Genomic DNA, 15769 nt, shown 5'->3' with positions numbered 1-15769 from the left:
ACACAAAACATGAAAAATAAGAGTGAGGGTCTAAGGATAGAGTAAAGGTATGAAAGTGTAAAGGGGAACATTTAAAGTTGGTTTATTGTGCAATACCAGCACAAACATGGACTAAAAAAATTATGAAATATTGGTATGTTTGCAAAAATGACTCACTGAAGTCAATTCAGTTTTACTGATCTAGAGTCAAATCATAACAAGTTATCCCATGGCTCTTTTTTGAATTTTAAGTTGGTTTAGACCCAACAATTCCCTGTGAGCACACAGGGTTGTACCAGAGTTAAAAAAAAAAAAAAAACCTGTGTGGGTATGTATGCCACAATTTTTCACACCATAAAATAGCAACACCAGTGTAAATTGTAATTAGAGTTTTACTTTGGGGAATTAAAGTAATCTTTCAGTTTTGTGGGGTTTTTTTTTTTGGCCTCTCTCTGTCTCTTCCTACCTGTGTGGTAGCTGCAAGGATTTGGGAGGATGCACAGTTTGTCATTTGGCCAGTGAGACAGATACTAAGAGTTTTGGCTGTGACTTATTTGAGCTAATGGTCCAGAACATTGTGAGAACCCTCACACCCAGAGGCAATTTCGTAAGCGCACTGGGCCGGTACAAATAGCCCATGGTTTACCTCCATGGTCAACACACACATGCCAGGCCCTCACACATGCACAAATCAACATATACACACACACACACACACACACACACACACACACACACACACACACACACACACACACACACACACACACACACACACACACAGCACAAGTTTGCACCTCTCTGATACTCGCCATATGTCCCATCAAGGCCATACTGGGCAATGTTAAACTTGTGGTAAATTCCACATACATACAGCTACATTTTGAGGGGGAGTAAGAGGGAGGAGAAATAATCTGTCAGATGTGTGAGATACATCTCATAAAAATAGATACAAAAACACAGAGAGGGGGGGATGGATCAGCATATACTAGGAAAGCAAATGAAAATACGAAGGGAAGGCAAGACGAAGGCTGGTGCTAGGCAGCTAAACAGAGGCGTGTCTGGTGGAGTGGAAATAGCTTATAGAAGAAGAAGAAACGGTGGCTATCTCTGATTAGACTGTCTGACTACATTTCTGCAGTGATTTGGTGCCTGAGAAGCTCTCTAATTTCCTTTGAAAAGTCCACTCCAGACGAGACACTTCAGTACAACATTTAGTCTGTCTGAACTCTCAGCCTGAGACTGGAGTGACTGGTCAATTATTTTCCCCTGGGAGGTTCGACGAATCAAGCTTTTGCATCAGCAGAAGAAAAGACACAAAGACCAGCGGCCGCACACACATACAAACATAAACATACAAAAGTACTGCATTTCCCTTTAATGTAGTACTGTATATGTGCTCACATGGAACGATGACAAAACTTCAGGAAAGCAGTTCATCCAGGTCACGTGGCAAATTTAAAGAGATTTGAGTGTTTGTTTAAAACTTCAGGATAACGGCTCAAGTGGGACATTAAACCAGGATGTTGGACCTGGTGAACAGAAGTTGAAGTGTAATGTAGCAAAGAAACACTTTTAGTTTCTATGATTCATGATGAAAAAGTATATTTCTAAACGTTGCAGTAATAACTAAAAATCCATTAGTTGTTAAAGATATTTAAAGGGTAAATTCTGAGCTTTAACACACTGTCAGCATATGATGAAAGGATGCACGTTGGTTACATTTTGTCTGTTCGGTCTGAATGTTATGAAACCCAGTAACTTGATCCTGGGCTTGAATCTCCACATTTAAATAAAAAATAATTCAGAAAAAAACGTGGATTTTCTGTCCGGGACATTTGATCGAAATGAGTTTCAAAGCCATGCTTGCTTGGTTATGTTTGGATTATGTCGTTGTGAAAGAACAGTGCATGCGGATAATGTGAACTGAATTTTGTATTTGTAAAGCTTTGGTCAATTTTCATACCATGTTGTACATTTTCTTCATTCATCTGGATGTTTTGAGGATGTGGTTCTGTCTATCTGAAGGGAAGCATTGTAAATATTTTACCAAGTCAAACATCATTTCATAAATGATGGGTTAAAAAAAATACAGTTTTGACCAAACAATGACGTGATGGCCATAAAAAGTTGGAAAAATTAAACGGTAAAAAAAAAAAGGACCTCTGTCCATAGTCTATAAGAAATGTACTGTTTTTATATCACATTTCTGCCAAACACATTGCACATAAACATCCACCACCACTCCCACCACACACTCATCCTCTCATCACTCGCCTCCAGGAACCCATGATTAGGTTCAAAGATTGCAATTTTTTTTAACCCAAAGGGAGATGGAGGAGACAAAAACATGGAGTCTAGTTGGGCTCGTTAAGTTGAGCATCGTTCTCATTTTGTCCAGTCCTCACATTAGAAAATGTAATTAATCAGTATATTTTGAAAACACTGCAGGGTATGTCCTTGCGATGGTCGGATCAGAGTCCAATGCAGCCGGGGTGGGCGCTGTTAATTTTATTTTCATTTATTAGCACGTACCTCCTGGAGGCATTTAAACTAACGAGGTTTCCGAGGGCCTTGGCCGAGCTTTATGTGCCCTGTCATTGATTTTACCGAGCACTGGCCATGATGAAGACACTGCATACTGTTCTATTTTTTTTTTAATTTTTAATTTTTTTTTTTTTTTTTTTACCCGTGAGGAATTACTTCACTGTGTCCTTGCTCTATGCAGGGAAATAATCATGAAATGAGAGAAATTGGGACATTGACTCAATGGAGGGAGTAGTGGAGGATGGTGGTCGTCGTACAGAAGTCAATTATTGTGAGTAATTTTCGTTATTAAAGTCATGATTTAAAACAAGAGTTGGGCTCAGCACCACTGCACCAAGCCCACAGGAACACTGCTGGGATCAGGGGTGCTCAAAGTTTTTCCTCTGGACAGCCAAAAATGAAATGTTATGGTAGAACATGTCTCAAAAACAAAGATGTATGATGTTGTTGTGATGTGTCCTCACTCTCCATCTCTCTCCATCTTTTTCTTATTCCACTTGAACCAACGTACTGCACAATCTGCTGGCCTGATCAAATGAGCTGACATATATTCTAAAACACACAAAAGATTCACAAAATACAAATGACATTAATCGACATAGGTTTTTAATACAATATTTGAAAATATGTTATGATTATGCCCGTATAAGAATCACATATGGCGGGCCAAATTTGGCCCACAGGCCCCATTTTGAGCAGCTATGCCTTCTCATGAGGTGAGTTGTCCCATGGTGGCAGGACAACCCTGTCATTGTGGCGAATATTGGGAAGCAAAACTTGAATTTGAATATAAATGTTCAAAGTTTGCTTTCGGAATTGTGAAATGTAACTACAGTTTTGTTGTTATTGGGGAACATGAGCGTTAACAGTTTTGCTTTGTATACAATTTGTAACTCTTCATTGTAACAAAATGATACTTTTGAACCAAGTTGAATGTTGAGTGGGGAGAAATGCTTCAGTAATGTTAATTCTTTGTTACATTTCCTCAGATAAAAAAAATAAATGGAAAAAAACCTCTTACATTCTAAACCACATTCATGAGGAATTACTGAAGAGGTCCACAAGGTTATATTATTTATGGGAAAAAGAACTTGAATTTAATTCATCCTGTGTTGGGTAAGCAGATGACTCTTCTTGTCTTTTGCATTTCTGCTGGCTGAATGGGTTTTTACTAAATCTTATCTAATTGTACAAATTTACCAAGCAGTGGAATGCAGTTTCTTTCTGTCTCCTTTCCTTTTATCCTGTGTATGACAAACACTCTGATGTGCGTTTAGAACTTAACAATAGTGTTTATGGGCCAAACAAACATGCCAGCTACTCTTGGATGAGGTGAGTCTTCCCATATGTACTTGCCCTTGCAAATAAAAAAAAAAGCAGCACACAATACCAACTGCACACATGACCTTTCACAAGCTTTGTAGCCCCCCTTCAGAGTAAAAGATATGGAAGAGGTAGGCCTGAAACACACTCACAAACACACTTAACCAGGCGAAGGCACGAAACAATAACTTTTCAATCACAAGGTTAGACGTCTTACGTATGTTTACGTGAAGCTCACATCGTCTGTCTTTTTATTGTGCAGCTTCATAAAAGTGGAAATTTTTATGAAATGTTGAATGGAAAGGAAGGGGCGGTGCGGCTCAGAGGCATAGTTGCCATCATGCCATCAAAGGGTCACTGGTTCCATCCTCACTTCCCCTGGTGACCATGTCGAGGTATCCTTGAGCAAGATGCTGAACCTCAAATTGCTCCGGATGGCCCGCTGACAGACTGGTGGCCCGTCCAGGGTGAACCCCTCCTCTTGCCCAGTGTCAGCTGGGATATGCCTGGATGTGCATTAAAATAATTTTTGGTGATGCCTATGACTTCACATTGCTACTCATATATATGTTTTACCCTACTTAAAATTGTCCCAAAAATCAAAGTCATGACAAATGATTGAAAGCCAGCCGCCCACCTCTGTCATGTGTAAATGATCATAGATCTACATCTATAGAGAGATAAAGACATATATATCACTATCAATATCTCTCTCTCTCTGTCTCTCTCTATATATATATATTTATATGTAGATTTATGTAGATACAGATGTGTGTATATATAGATATATATCTATATATACACATCTATACATCTAATCTACATATATCTATATATTTACATAGATATATAGCAATATGTTTATATATGAATATGTGTATTTATGTATGTACAGCATATATGCATTTATGTATGTATGTGTATGTATGTAATATACATTTCTTTTTATATATGTGCGAAGAAAGTGAAAATTAATATTAAAAATGGTGACACCCCCCTCTTCCTTGGCTCCACCTCACAAAGTTTCTTGCATGTGTGTGATGCTGAAGTAGGACAAAAATATTAGTATTATTTTCCTTCGATAGCAATCATGTTTGACTGTCAGCCATTTCCTCAAAAGAATAATCCCTAACAAGCTTCACATTTGTTGCATTAGACTGATTGTTTGTCTGCATTTTTGGGTTTATCATTGTGTGTTTTTTCCACCCTCTGCCCTGAAAGGTCATAGAACCTCATCCTGCTGACATTTAGAGCATTGATAATATTCGCTCACATATCAATTTCACCTATTTTCTCATCATTCTCGTTTCCCCTTAGCAGAAAATGGAATCATTTGTGCTTTCAGCAATTTGTTATTGATTGGGAGAGCTCTGGAAATAGAGGGTAGCCATTATGGCAATGCTGCAGCTATGGTTAAATTGAGTTTTAAGCAGGCCTGCAAATGTATCATTTCATGGCCATAACACAAAAGCTTTTAAATCCATGAACCTCAGGATGGATCAAATGCCTAAAAATACCAGTATTCTCATCATATTGAGAGCTATTAGAATTTTTTGCTGTTGAAAGGTTTTCTGTAATTCTGTAGAATGTGACAGTATGTGGGTGTGTTTAAGAGAAACCACAGTTAAGATTGATCTGTGACCAGCATCAGGCCCATTCAGAATGCGCCATTGTGGGTGATTCAATGACTATCGATGCATACCAGATATGTTAGTTTAATGTACAATGGATTCTCGCACAGTATTGGCCGTAAAAAAAAAAAATAAAAAAAAGAGAGAGACAACAACAAAAAACATCAGCTAAATCTTTCTGGTTTGCCTTTGGAGGTGTGGGAGAATCAATACACCTAAGTACTTGCATGTATATATATGTATGTCGGTTCACATACATACACACACATGCACAAACGAGGATGTGCAAATTCATGTACAGTATCAGTATGGGGACCAGTACTTCTGTGGTCTGTTTCTCCATCTCTTGACATCCACCCCCTAGCCCTTTTTGCCTTGCACTCAGGGGACAGTGCATCAGGCCCGGGCAGGAGAAGCAGTAAGAGTGCCTCAGGCGCGGTCTTCATCACATCATCTCAGCTTTGGCCTGGTTGGAATACCAAAGAAACCACGGGCCTGTAGCACCTCTTGTCGACGCTCATAAATAATGCTCCCTGTTAATAATGAATTAGTAATTACCCCAGCTGTTTTATTTTTGTTGACCAAGGAGCAGAGGGGCTCGTAAATTAGTAGTACCCCTTCTCTCCCAGGGCATGGTCCTACTCCGAAATCCCCAGGGGAGGGGTGCCGTGTTTTTTATTGCAACCACCACCCCCAACACTTAAACTGGCCCTACAGCCTCCAATACTGCAGCCCCCCCAAACTGTTATTCCTCGAAACCATGAAGCCCCTCTTACTCTGTGACATTAACTTACAGGCACAAAAAGTTTGTAATCCTGGGGAAACACTTGCATCACTGGTAGAGGGCAGGACATCCTGGATTGATTTCATGCCTTGGTACGGCACAATTTATTGTCGTGCATTTTTTTGTTGATTTGTTTGTAGTTTTCTTGGCAGAATGCAAGGAACACAGAGTATGAGAGAGTGGCGAAAAGAAGACACCTCCATGTCGTTCCAGCCTATTTGATGGGGAGGGGCTTTGTGAGAAGGAGGGGGTGGAATGTCCTTGTTTTTTTTGCCAGTTAAACTAAATTGGATATGGTTTGCTATTTTGTTCATCTGTATTGCACTTAGTAAAGAGAAACAACTTCATGTAATCATTCACCATGTGTCTGAACATGGCTTCTATCAATCCATACATTTACCTTGTATCGTCACGTACAGGTCATTAGGAGGGTGTCGCAGTATTTCCAGGTGTTCAGAATCTGAGAATTTGCCCATAGAAAATGCTTGGAAAAGGACTTTCAAAAAATACTTCACAGGTGATTGTATGAAGAATCTATCACAGGCTAACGTCAACCAATTAAATCAATTTGCTGATTTAGAAGCTGAAGCCAGCTGGTAGAAGAAAACATCCTGTACAACAAAAGGCTTCTGTGCAGTTCCTCTTTCCTCAAGCCACAAATGGTGCAGCTTTGTGCAGAAAGAGGGCCCAGTGTCTGTTCTGCTAAAGGAAGCTGTCCTACTTCCACATCGGGAAAAACCATGATGACATTATTTTTTTGTGCTTTTGTGAGTCTGTTTTATCCTGTTTTGGTAATCTGCCCTTTAAGGTCAAACACAGATTAAGTCCGATTGTTAAACGGTCCAGTTTGTTGATTGGTAAGTCACAGCTGAAATTGGAGGCCCTGTGTGTTGGACAGTTAGAGCAGATAGCGAGCAGCATCTCCAGCGATGACCATTTTCTTTTTGTGTGGTCAGTTTGGGAAGCTTCTTCCATCTGGTTGTAGGTTTAAAGACTGAAGGTATAAAACTAATATTTCCTGTGGCTTTTCTTCTTCTGCTGAGTTCTGATTAGTAAGACTCAAAAACTGTTATTTGTTAGGGTTTTTTTTTCGTCTGTCTGTCTTTTGCCTGTATGGATGTCCCTGGAGCGGCCATTGTTGATTTGAACTTGCATTTTTGCCATCAACACACTTAAACCACATCCGTATCTCCTCAAATGAGACTTATTGGTCCAAATCAAGCAAATTCAAAGGTTTATAAGATGTTTTTTCATGTAATGTAGCAACAAGGTCATGTGGTAAATTAGCAGCTCACAGTGGGGTTGTCCTTTTTTGGACAATAATGTGACATGGCAATGCAAAGAATTTCCACAGGACCCAGTGTGCATCGTTGCCGGGAAGTACTGTGGTTGGCTGGTATAAATCCATCAATACAGAAACACTGTTCTCTGTTCATGATTAACATTGTATGATGTAAATTCTTCAGGCTGTGCCAAATATCTTAAGGGTGGACTGTGTGGACAGAACTGTTCTTTCTCAAGAAAGCTGCTAATGCCCGTCGAGTCTCTCAGGAGAGGTTTGTTTGGAGATGTGCATGAAGTAAAGAAGTGGATTGACTATGACTATTGATTAACCATTGAATTTAGAATATTGATCAGGTGGACATACTGGGCAGTATTGGATCCGCATGTCTCGGTAAATAATCACCAAGTTTCAGACTACTGATTTCATAGTATATTTCAAAATGAATTAAAGCAGAAGTATCAGTCATTTTGAATGGGTTTGGTGCATTGCATAAGATTGAAAATACCATTGGGATATAATTTATCCGTGCTTTGCTCAAGTGTATCAGCAGAGGGGATGCTGCACCATCATGTTTAGAGCTCAGATTGGGACTTTTTCATGTCCAACACCTCCTACCCCTACTAGTTAATATCCAAGCTGAAGGAGACATTGGAGTTATTTGTGAGATGCTAAGACCAGAGGAGGGGGTGGGCACTAGTTTGCTTGTTGGTTTAGATACATTTGACTCTTTTACAGGTTTTAAGATATTACAAGATATTATTAATTAATTTTATTAATTTCAGGAAACATGTAAACAAAGTAACATGAAACAAAACATCTGTGTTTATGGTGGTGAATCCCCAAAAGTGTCATGTAATGTCAAATGATCATTCATGTGAAGGTGTTAGCATGGTAGCATAGCTCAATTGTCCTCTTCGTCTCAAACCAACTGTCAACTTGTTTTGCATTGGAGAAAACCTTTGTGGATCTTCTTGCAATATAAGATGATTGAAAACTCTCAACAAAGAGAATTTGTTAAAACAGTAGATGCACAAACATTTGAATGATTTAGACTCGATGTGGATGATTGCAGTACTCCCACATGTGCTATAGTGTGTGTGTGTGTGTGGAATGTCAGTTTTCATGAAGCGCATTTTTACGTGTGTCCATGTAAAGGTTTAGGTTATATATATGTGTGTGTGTGTGTGTCAGAATTGGATGATGAGTCAAATAGTATATTCTGACCGTGGACATGCTCCTGTGTGTGTTTGGTTGTTGACCAGGAAGGAAAGAGTGTCTATGTGTAAGTGTGTGTACGGGGGCGGGTGGGGTGGATGGGTGTGAAGAGAGAGAGTCAGAATGCCAGACTCTTAATGATCCCTCTAGAGAGGCCTTGCTGTGTGTGCAGCGTTGAGGCCTGGACAGGGAAACACGGGGAAATTAGCTATCTCTCTCAATAGCCGACGATGAAAGTCTGCCTCCTACCCACTCCTCTGTCACTGGCTCCTCAAGACAATAAGCCAATTAGACCAAACCCAGCTAAGGGCCAGGGCATAAGTGTGTGTGTGTGTGTGTGTGTGTGTGGGTTTGAGGTGGGAGAGAAAATGAAGAGTAGCATTACAGATTCGTCGTGTAATTTCTTGCTGCTAGGAATATGGATGAAGATGAACATTTTAAAGTAATAATTTGTGAAAATTTCACATGAGCAAATTTCCACTTGGCTACTCTCAATGCCTGATGCAGCAGTGACTCTCTCTATCGCCAGGTCATGAAAGAATCTACATTTGCTCTTTTTTAACAGATTTGCCAGGAAAATTGTGCACATGTCAACTGAAACCCACAAAAATATATCAGCCCCTTAATAAACATGATTTTATAGAAATTAGTTGGAGTGTTCTGTTATTTATGGCACCATGCTGTAGTGAAAATCAGGCTCTGCAGTGTCACATATAGAATACAAATCATACACTTTTTTATTATTTTCTATGATGTTACCAGTAACTGATGTTACCAGTAAGTGCCCCAGATTAGGCCCAAATGTGCCTGATCTTTTCTGAAAGAGATGAAGAGAAACTCATAAAAAAATGAATGAAAAGAAAACACCACAATATTAAAACATGAGATGAAAGTAGGAGTCTCAGATACCCTCCTTTCATGAGTGTTAAAACATCATACATACATTAAAAAAATCCACTTTGACATTGGATTTTGGCAGAAGTGTGAATGTTAAGATATTGCAGGTTAACCTTCCAAGAAGACTAGACTTAACCTTGTCTTAAAATGACTATTTGAAAATGCTACAAAAAAGGACACACATGCAGAGGAAAAGGTGTCCTTCTTGAGCTAAAGCTCCTAAATATGACTCATTTTTCTCTCTATATTTTGTCATTATATTCATCAAAAGGGAGTCAATACTCTGGACTCATTTTGTAGCACATTGCACCAGTTTATTAACCAGCAGTCATGGTGAATCACTGTGTTTATGCAGGTTTGGTATAGTGGACAGTTAGCTTGCATTAGCATATGATTTAAAAAAAAAAAAAAAAAAATCTCCCTGCCTGCCTGACCTGAGGTGGTTCTAAGTGCAACCTGAAAGCTTTCCATCATTCATGCATAACTTTCCTCATATACAATATCTATAGTGTCTTCTATACTTGCTCTGAAGTTCCACAAGTGTACGTCGAGAAGGAGGCTCTCGTTAAGATGCACTCCAGTACAATTCAATCGTGTCATATCAGTCGTGGAGATGTAATGATATAATACATCTCAAACTGAATAGCAGCAAAAAAAAACCTTGACCACTTTAAGTTGTAAAAAAAAAAAAAAAAATGGAACTCTTTAGGATTTCCAGAGTTTAGCTCCAGACCGTGAGCGATTCCACTTAGATCGTCAAATTTACCTTTTCTTTTTTTTCCTCGTCTTTTTTTTCCATCTAGTTTCTGTATTGGAGCAGGTCTACAAGAATTTCTATAAGATGTTTTTTGTATGGTGCAAATACTACACATTACGTGCTTCTCTTGTCTGCTCTGTCACATTAACTCTCCTTTCTTTTCCCCAGCATTTGCATCTGCCTTCATGGAGTTTCTGATGGAGAGTTACTCCGGCTCACCAAAAACTTTTTGAGACAGACAAATTTCTGTCTTGTCCAACGCTGCACCTACTGTCCTTCCCACATCCTGCCGGAAGATCAACAAGGATGAGGTACAGCGCTCACTCTCTACACAGGACGTGAGAATGAACCCAACAAGGATGCTTTCCTGCAAATATTTCAGGTTTGGATGATTATAAATCCAAATAAAGTCAGGTAAAGATGTATTCAGTCACATTCATGTCTTTGTGAAATCTCTCTAAAACCTCAGAGAGATTATGATGAATCTCTGTAGGGAACCTTTCCATAATCTTGTTTTACAATATTGGATCCTGTCATTGACAAAAGCAAGCATTTTTAGATCTTCTTGACTCGGACAATTTCCCTTTGCAGTCATTTCACGGTTGCCAGTTATAACATTCTCGCTCAATATTAGACAGATTCCAATATTTTTTGTTCCTATTAATCATTTAAACCCAAAGGATTACAATATTTTAAGCTGGGACCAGGTTAAAAATCATCCTTTAAAATAGATACCAACCGTTTACAAGGTGTTGTTTTCCTTCAATTGAAGGATATTGCTCTCTCTCTTTTTCTCTTTTTTTTCTCCCTCTCACCCTGCCAACCCCCCCTTCTGCCTCTCTGAGATATTGGCCTGTCTGTTCATTCCATAACTCATACTTTACTTGTGACGCTCAATTAAACTGCATACATTAGGGGAGTTGATGGGGAGGTCGGACATTTGTAATCAAGCATATTTATTCTCTTTAATCACCCTGGGGACCTGGAGACCTCAGGAAGGCGCATGCACACGGATGCATGTGAGTGCTTACATACAAACACGTATCCTGAGGCTCACTAGCCCACAAGATATACACAGACCGCTCACACATACCAAAAATGCATACATGCAGTTGGGTTTCTATGTCTTCAGCAGACATATAACATTGATGTTCTGCAGAAATACAACCATAAGTTTAACCTTCCATCAAGTCCAAAGTATGAGATTGTCCAGTTTTTGGTCCCAACAATGTGGCTTTGCAAACATGTGTCCCCACAACATGAGAAATATCTGCTACACACACACACACACACACACACACACACACACACACACACACCACCACATCAAATGATGCTGCTGAACTCAATCAAGCCGTGGCTTGGCAGCCTTGACTCCATCGCCCCCGCACCTCCCCCCTGTGCACCCTGGTCCCTCAACCCCGACCTTATATTAATGACAGCACGCTGGTTTACATATTAATGAATAGCTTCGGTTTTTAATATGCTGCTCACTAAATCACACACAGTGAGCAGACAGGCTATTAGTGCTTTGTACTTCTCTGGTGTATATTAAAAATATATGGGGTGATTTGTATAGCATGCATGCCTGTGGATGTTTTCGTGGGTGTGTATGTATGTCAGCAAGCTTTCTTGTGTGTATGCTCGCACTTTTTTGAGCCCGTCATTGTGTTGTGTGAAGGCACACATCCTGATTATATTCACAGCTGAGTTTCAAAGCGATAAGAATGCTGAGGAAATTTTGGCATATAGGCTTTGTTGCTTGCTTTGTTTGTCAAGATAATACCAAGGTAACAGAATTGTATTCAAGTAAAGAACATACTTTTCCTGTTTTTCTACATTTGACATAAAGGCTTCACACACAATTGTGTGCCAAACACATCCATGCCTGTTTTACAGCTGAGAGTTATTCCTGTCAACTTTGACAAACAGTAATCGTGTGCAAATACAACCCACTGTCAGTTAATCTCCGGTCGCTGTCAGTAATCACATAAAGAAGAGTGAACGGGGTGAAAGGTAGAAAATAATTAAAAATATTCCCAGAGGCGGCTTTGTAACTGGGACTCGGTGGAACCTCACTTTTAATTAAGACGAGGAAACCGACACACCAACACTAATAAAAGCACACACAAACATCCAGTTGTACATTCACACTGTCCCATAAGTATACATGAGCTTGTGCTCATAAATGTACACGCTAACAGGGACACACACACTATTGCACACCCTCAGTGAGCAACAGGGGAAATAAAGGCTTGGTTTAAAGAGGACTTAGAGCCGTCCATAACCAAGAATGAGGCTATTTTCGTGAGAGCTGTGTGTACGTGCGGGTATGAATGATGTATTCCGCGTCTTTTGTGACAAATTTATTTGTTCATAAGCAAAGGGATGAGAGGAATAGAAGAGGAGGAAAGGTAGAGAGACTCAAACAGCGATTGATGCAATGATCACAGAAGTCCTTCATATTTGTGTCTCTGACAGTGAGACTAATATGTCTTGATCTGTCCTACACTTAATATTACACACATTATACATACAGTATATGCCTGCGCACAAAAACATATGCAGCCATTGCTAAGAAAATGTGTTCCATGGCAATCCTGGCACTATGTCAGTGTGTGTATTTTGTGTCCATAAATGCTCTACACACACACACACACACACACACACACACACACACACACACACACACACACACACACACACACACACACACACACACTTGTAAAGTATCCAATTCATTCACGATGCTATTGTATATAGGATTCTCCTTCATTTTCCCATTGTATGACAGCCATTAAGTACCCAGTTCATTATCGAGCCACCATCTGCTAATAACAAAATAGACAAAGAGAATAATCAAGACTCTCCTCCATCTCTGCTGCTCAACTCTCTCCTTCTCTTCTCTCCAGTCATTTGGAAAAAATCAAGGGGTCTTCATAATGTGTGTGTGTGTGTGTGTGTGTGTGTGTGTGTGTGTGTGTGAGTGAGGAAGAGCGTTCTTTTCCATTGTTCAAGACTATATGTATGCCTGCTATCCAGCAAGTGTGTCTCGGTGCACATTTGCCTGTGCCTGTGTGTGCTTGTGAGCGTGTGTGTGTATGCGCGCGCATGGAGACCACAGACGAGATGCAATAATTGAAGGCCCTCCTGCCGATTTCACACAATCAACGTGGCCACACTGGAGGTGATAAAAGTGAATCAAAGATTGAAGGGAGAGTTGGTCTTAAAAAGGCTTTCAGAGCCCCCTCCCCATTCCTCAATTATCCCCACAATGGCTTATTAATACCATACCCACCTTCACTGCATTGCACCCTTTATTTCCTTTCTCTCTTCTTCTTCTTCCCACATCAGAGCCACCCGGCGTTATATTACCCTACGCCTTCATATCAGAGCAGATCCCTCATTGCTTTCCTCTTTCCCTATCGGCCCCCTGAATCCATCCTGCTCTCTGTCCTTGTCCTTCATATTTGTAAAACCCACTGCCCTTTGCCTTTATATCTGCCCAAATCTCTGTCACTGTCACCCCCCCCCACCTCAAAACACGTGCGTGCGCGCACACACACACACACACACACACACACACACACACACTCAAACACTCATTCCCCTCCCTCCCCCTTTCTTCCACCTTTTTTTTTAATCCTTTTTAATGAAACGGAGGACCCTGCTGCCAGTGGAGGCGATCCTCATTCCCCAGTCCCAGTGTGCACTGATTGTCTGTCTGGAGAATGGCCGAGGAGAGCGTTGAATAGGATAGATGAGTCTGTATTGGCCCTGATGCTGTAATTCACATAATACTGCTGCTCCCATACAATTGCCACCACTGCTCTTATGTTCGTTTTCTCCTTTTCTCTCATCTAAATGAAGATAAGACGTGGAGATATGATCCTGGATGTGTCCCATTACTTAAAAAATGACTGAAGGAGCTGAGCCATTAATTGTTGGGCATTTGTTGTCACCTCAACATATGCACACCACTCATGTTATATATCGGGTTTCAGGAAAGAAAGGAGGGTAAGAATGGAGAAAATAAAAACAAGGCAAAGAAGGAGGACAGTGGGACTGTTATTATCCACAACACGTTTGCGTTTGATGTCGCCACCATCATTTTCCCTCCGTGCGTCTGGATCTAGCCAGAGAGCAGTTTCAGGATCACAGCAACACGGGGGAGAGAATATTGAATCAATGCTTCCGCCAGCATTTGAAAGCAGGGTTAGCGTTTGATGCTGCGACATTGGGTGAGAGTGAGAGAAAAAGAAAATGTGTACAAGAAAACAGTCAGTCTCTCTCTCCACCCACCCCCCTTGATTTTCCTCTCTTCTGTGCTCTCTCCATCTGCCTGTCTCTTCACTCTTTTCACTGCTTACCACTGTCATTGTCTTATTTAGCTTGTCTAAAAATATAGTCTTCCTCCCCAGATGCAAAGGGGGGAAATTTCGACATGTGTGTTACCTTTTCATCTAGCAGGCAGGGACAGGAATCTTGAGGGAAATCAGGTGTCTTAATGACAGTCGAGTGTGCGGCATGGGTAATGCCGAGCGTCGGCATTTGCCATACACGCATTAAATTATTCACATCAAAAACTCATTGTTTGTTACCTGACACAGCCGTGGAGAGAGGTGGAAGGATGATGGAAAAGCGTGATGAATTAAACATCAGGAAGATGGAGTGCCTTGGAGAGAGGAAGAGAAGAGCAAAAGGAGGGAGGAAAGACATGAAGAGAGGAATGTGCATTCAAATAGGATGTTTAGAATCTAAAGATGTACTCTTGTCTTTTGAGAGAAGGGAGATGGGGTTGAAACAATGTGTACATATTTACATCTGTGATTTTATGATAATGTGAAAGACTGTTTAGAGTGCCCGCCTATTATCTCTGCCACCAATGACAGACAGGCAGGATGTAAATCAGGAATTCAAAACAGGAAGTGAGAAATTCACAACAGCGAAGCTGCTAAGACACTGAATATGTGGATCCCTAGTGAACTGTTACAGTAAGAGCTGAGTATTATCTGTACATATACTATGATAGATATTGGTCCTCCCTTTGTTTAATAAAGTTATATAGCATTTATAATGTGTTAATAAAATCTGAATTATTTGCTAAAGGAAAAAAAAGACTTCACTTTTGTCAAATTAGTAATTTTTTTTAAAAAGCTTTTGGTAAAATGCGATCCATTTCCATCATTTAATATTGCTTATTCTCACCTGGACATTGGAAAGTTTGGGAAAGAAGAACAAAGTTTGAATCTTTAACGTCTGAATGTAATTAGTTGATGAGTTAAAACAGTGAGTTTTGAGGTCAATGGTGTTGGCTGACCACTACATTATCAGAAATCTTGTCTTGTCTT

General features: G+C 40.1%; 1 long non-coding RNA gene across 1 annotated transcript in view; it reads left to right on the top strand.

The window, feature by feature from the left end:
- LOC147241767 (uncharacterized) overlaps positions 1 to 15394 on the top strand; it is a 97343-nt gene extending 81949 nt beyond the window's left edge. The window contains exons 2-3 of the long non-coding RNA XR_015110936.1: positions 10587 to 10729; positions 15029 to 15394. This is a non-coding gene — a long non-coding RNA (uncharacterized LOC147241767). The remainder of the gene's footprint in view (positions 1 to 10586; positions 10730 to 15028) is intronic.
- The last annotated feature ends 375 nt before the right edge of the window (positions 15395 to 15769 follow it).

Source organism: Aulostomus chinensis, chromosome 21, assembly GCF_037954235.1.
Source record: "Aulostomus chinensis isolate RoL2024-O1b breed Wild chromosome 21, RoL_Achi_v1.0, whole genome shotgun sequence".
NCBI lineage: Eukaryota > Metazoa > Chordata > Actinopteri > Syngnathiformes > Aulostomidae > Aulostomus > Aulostomus chinensis.
This window is presented reverse-complemented; position numbering and strand designations above follow the sequence as displayed.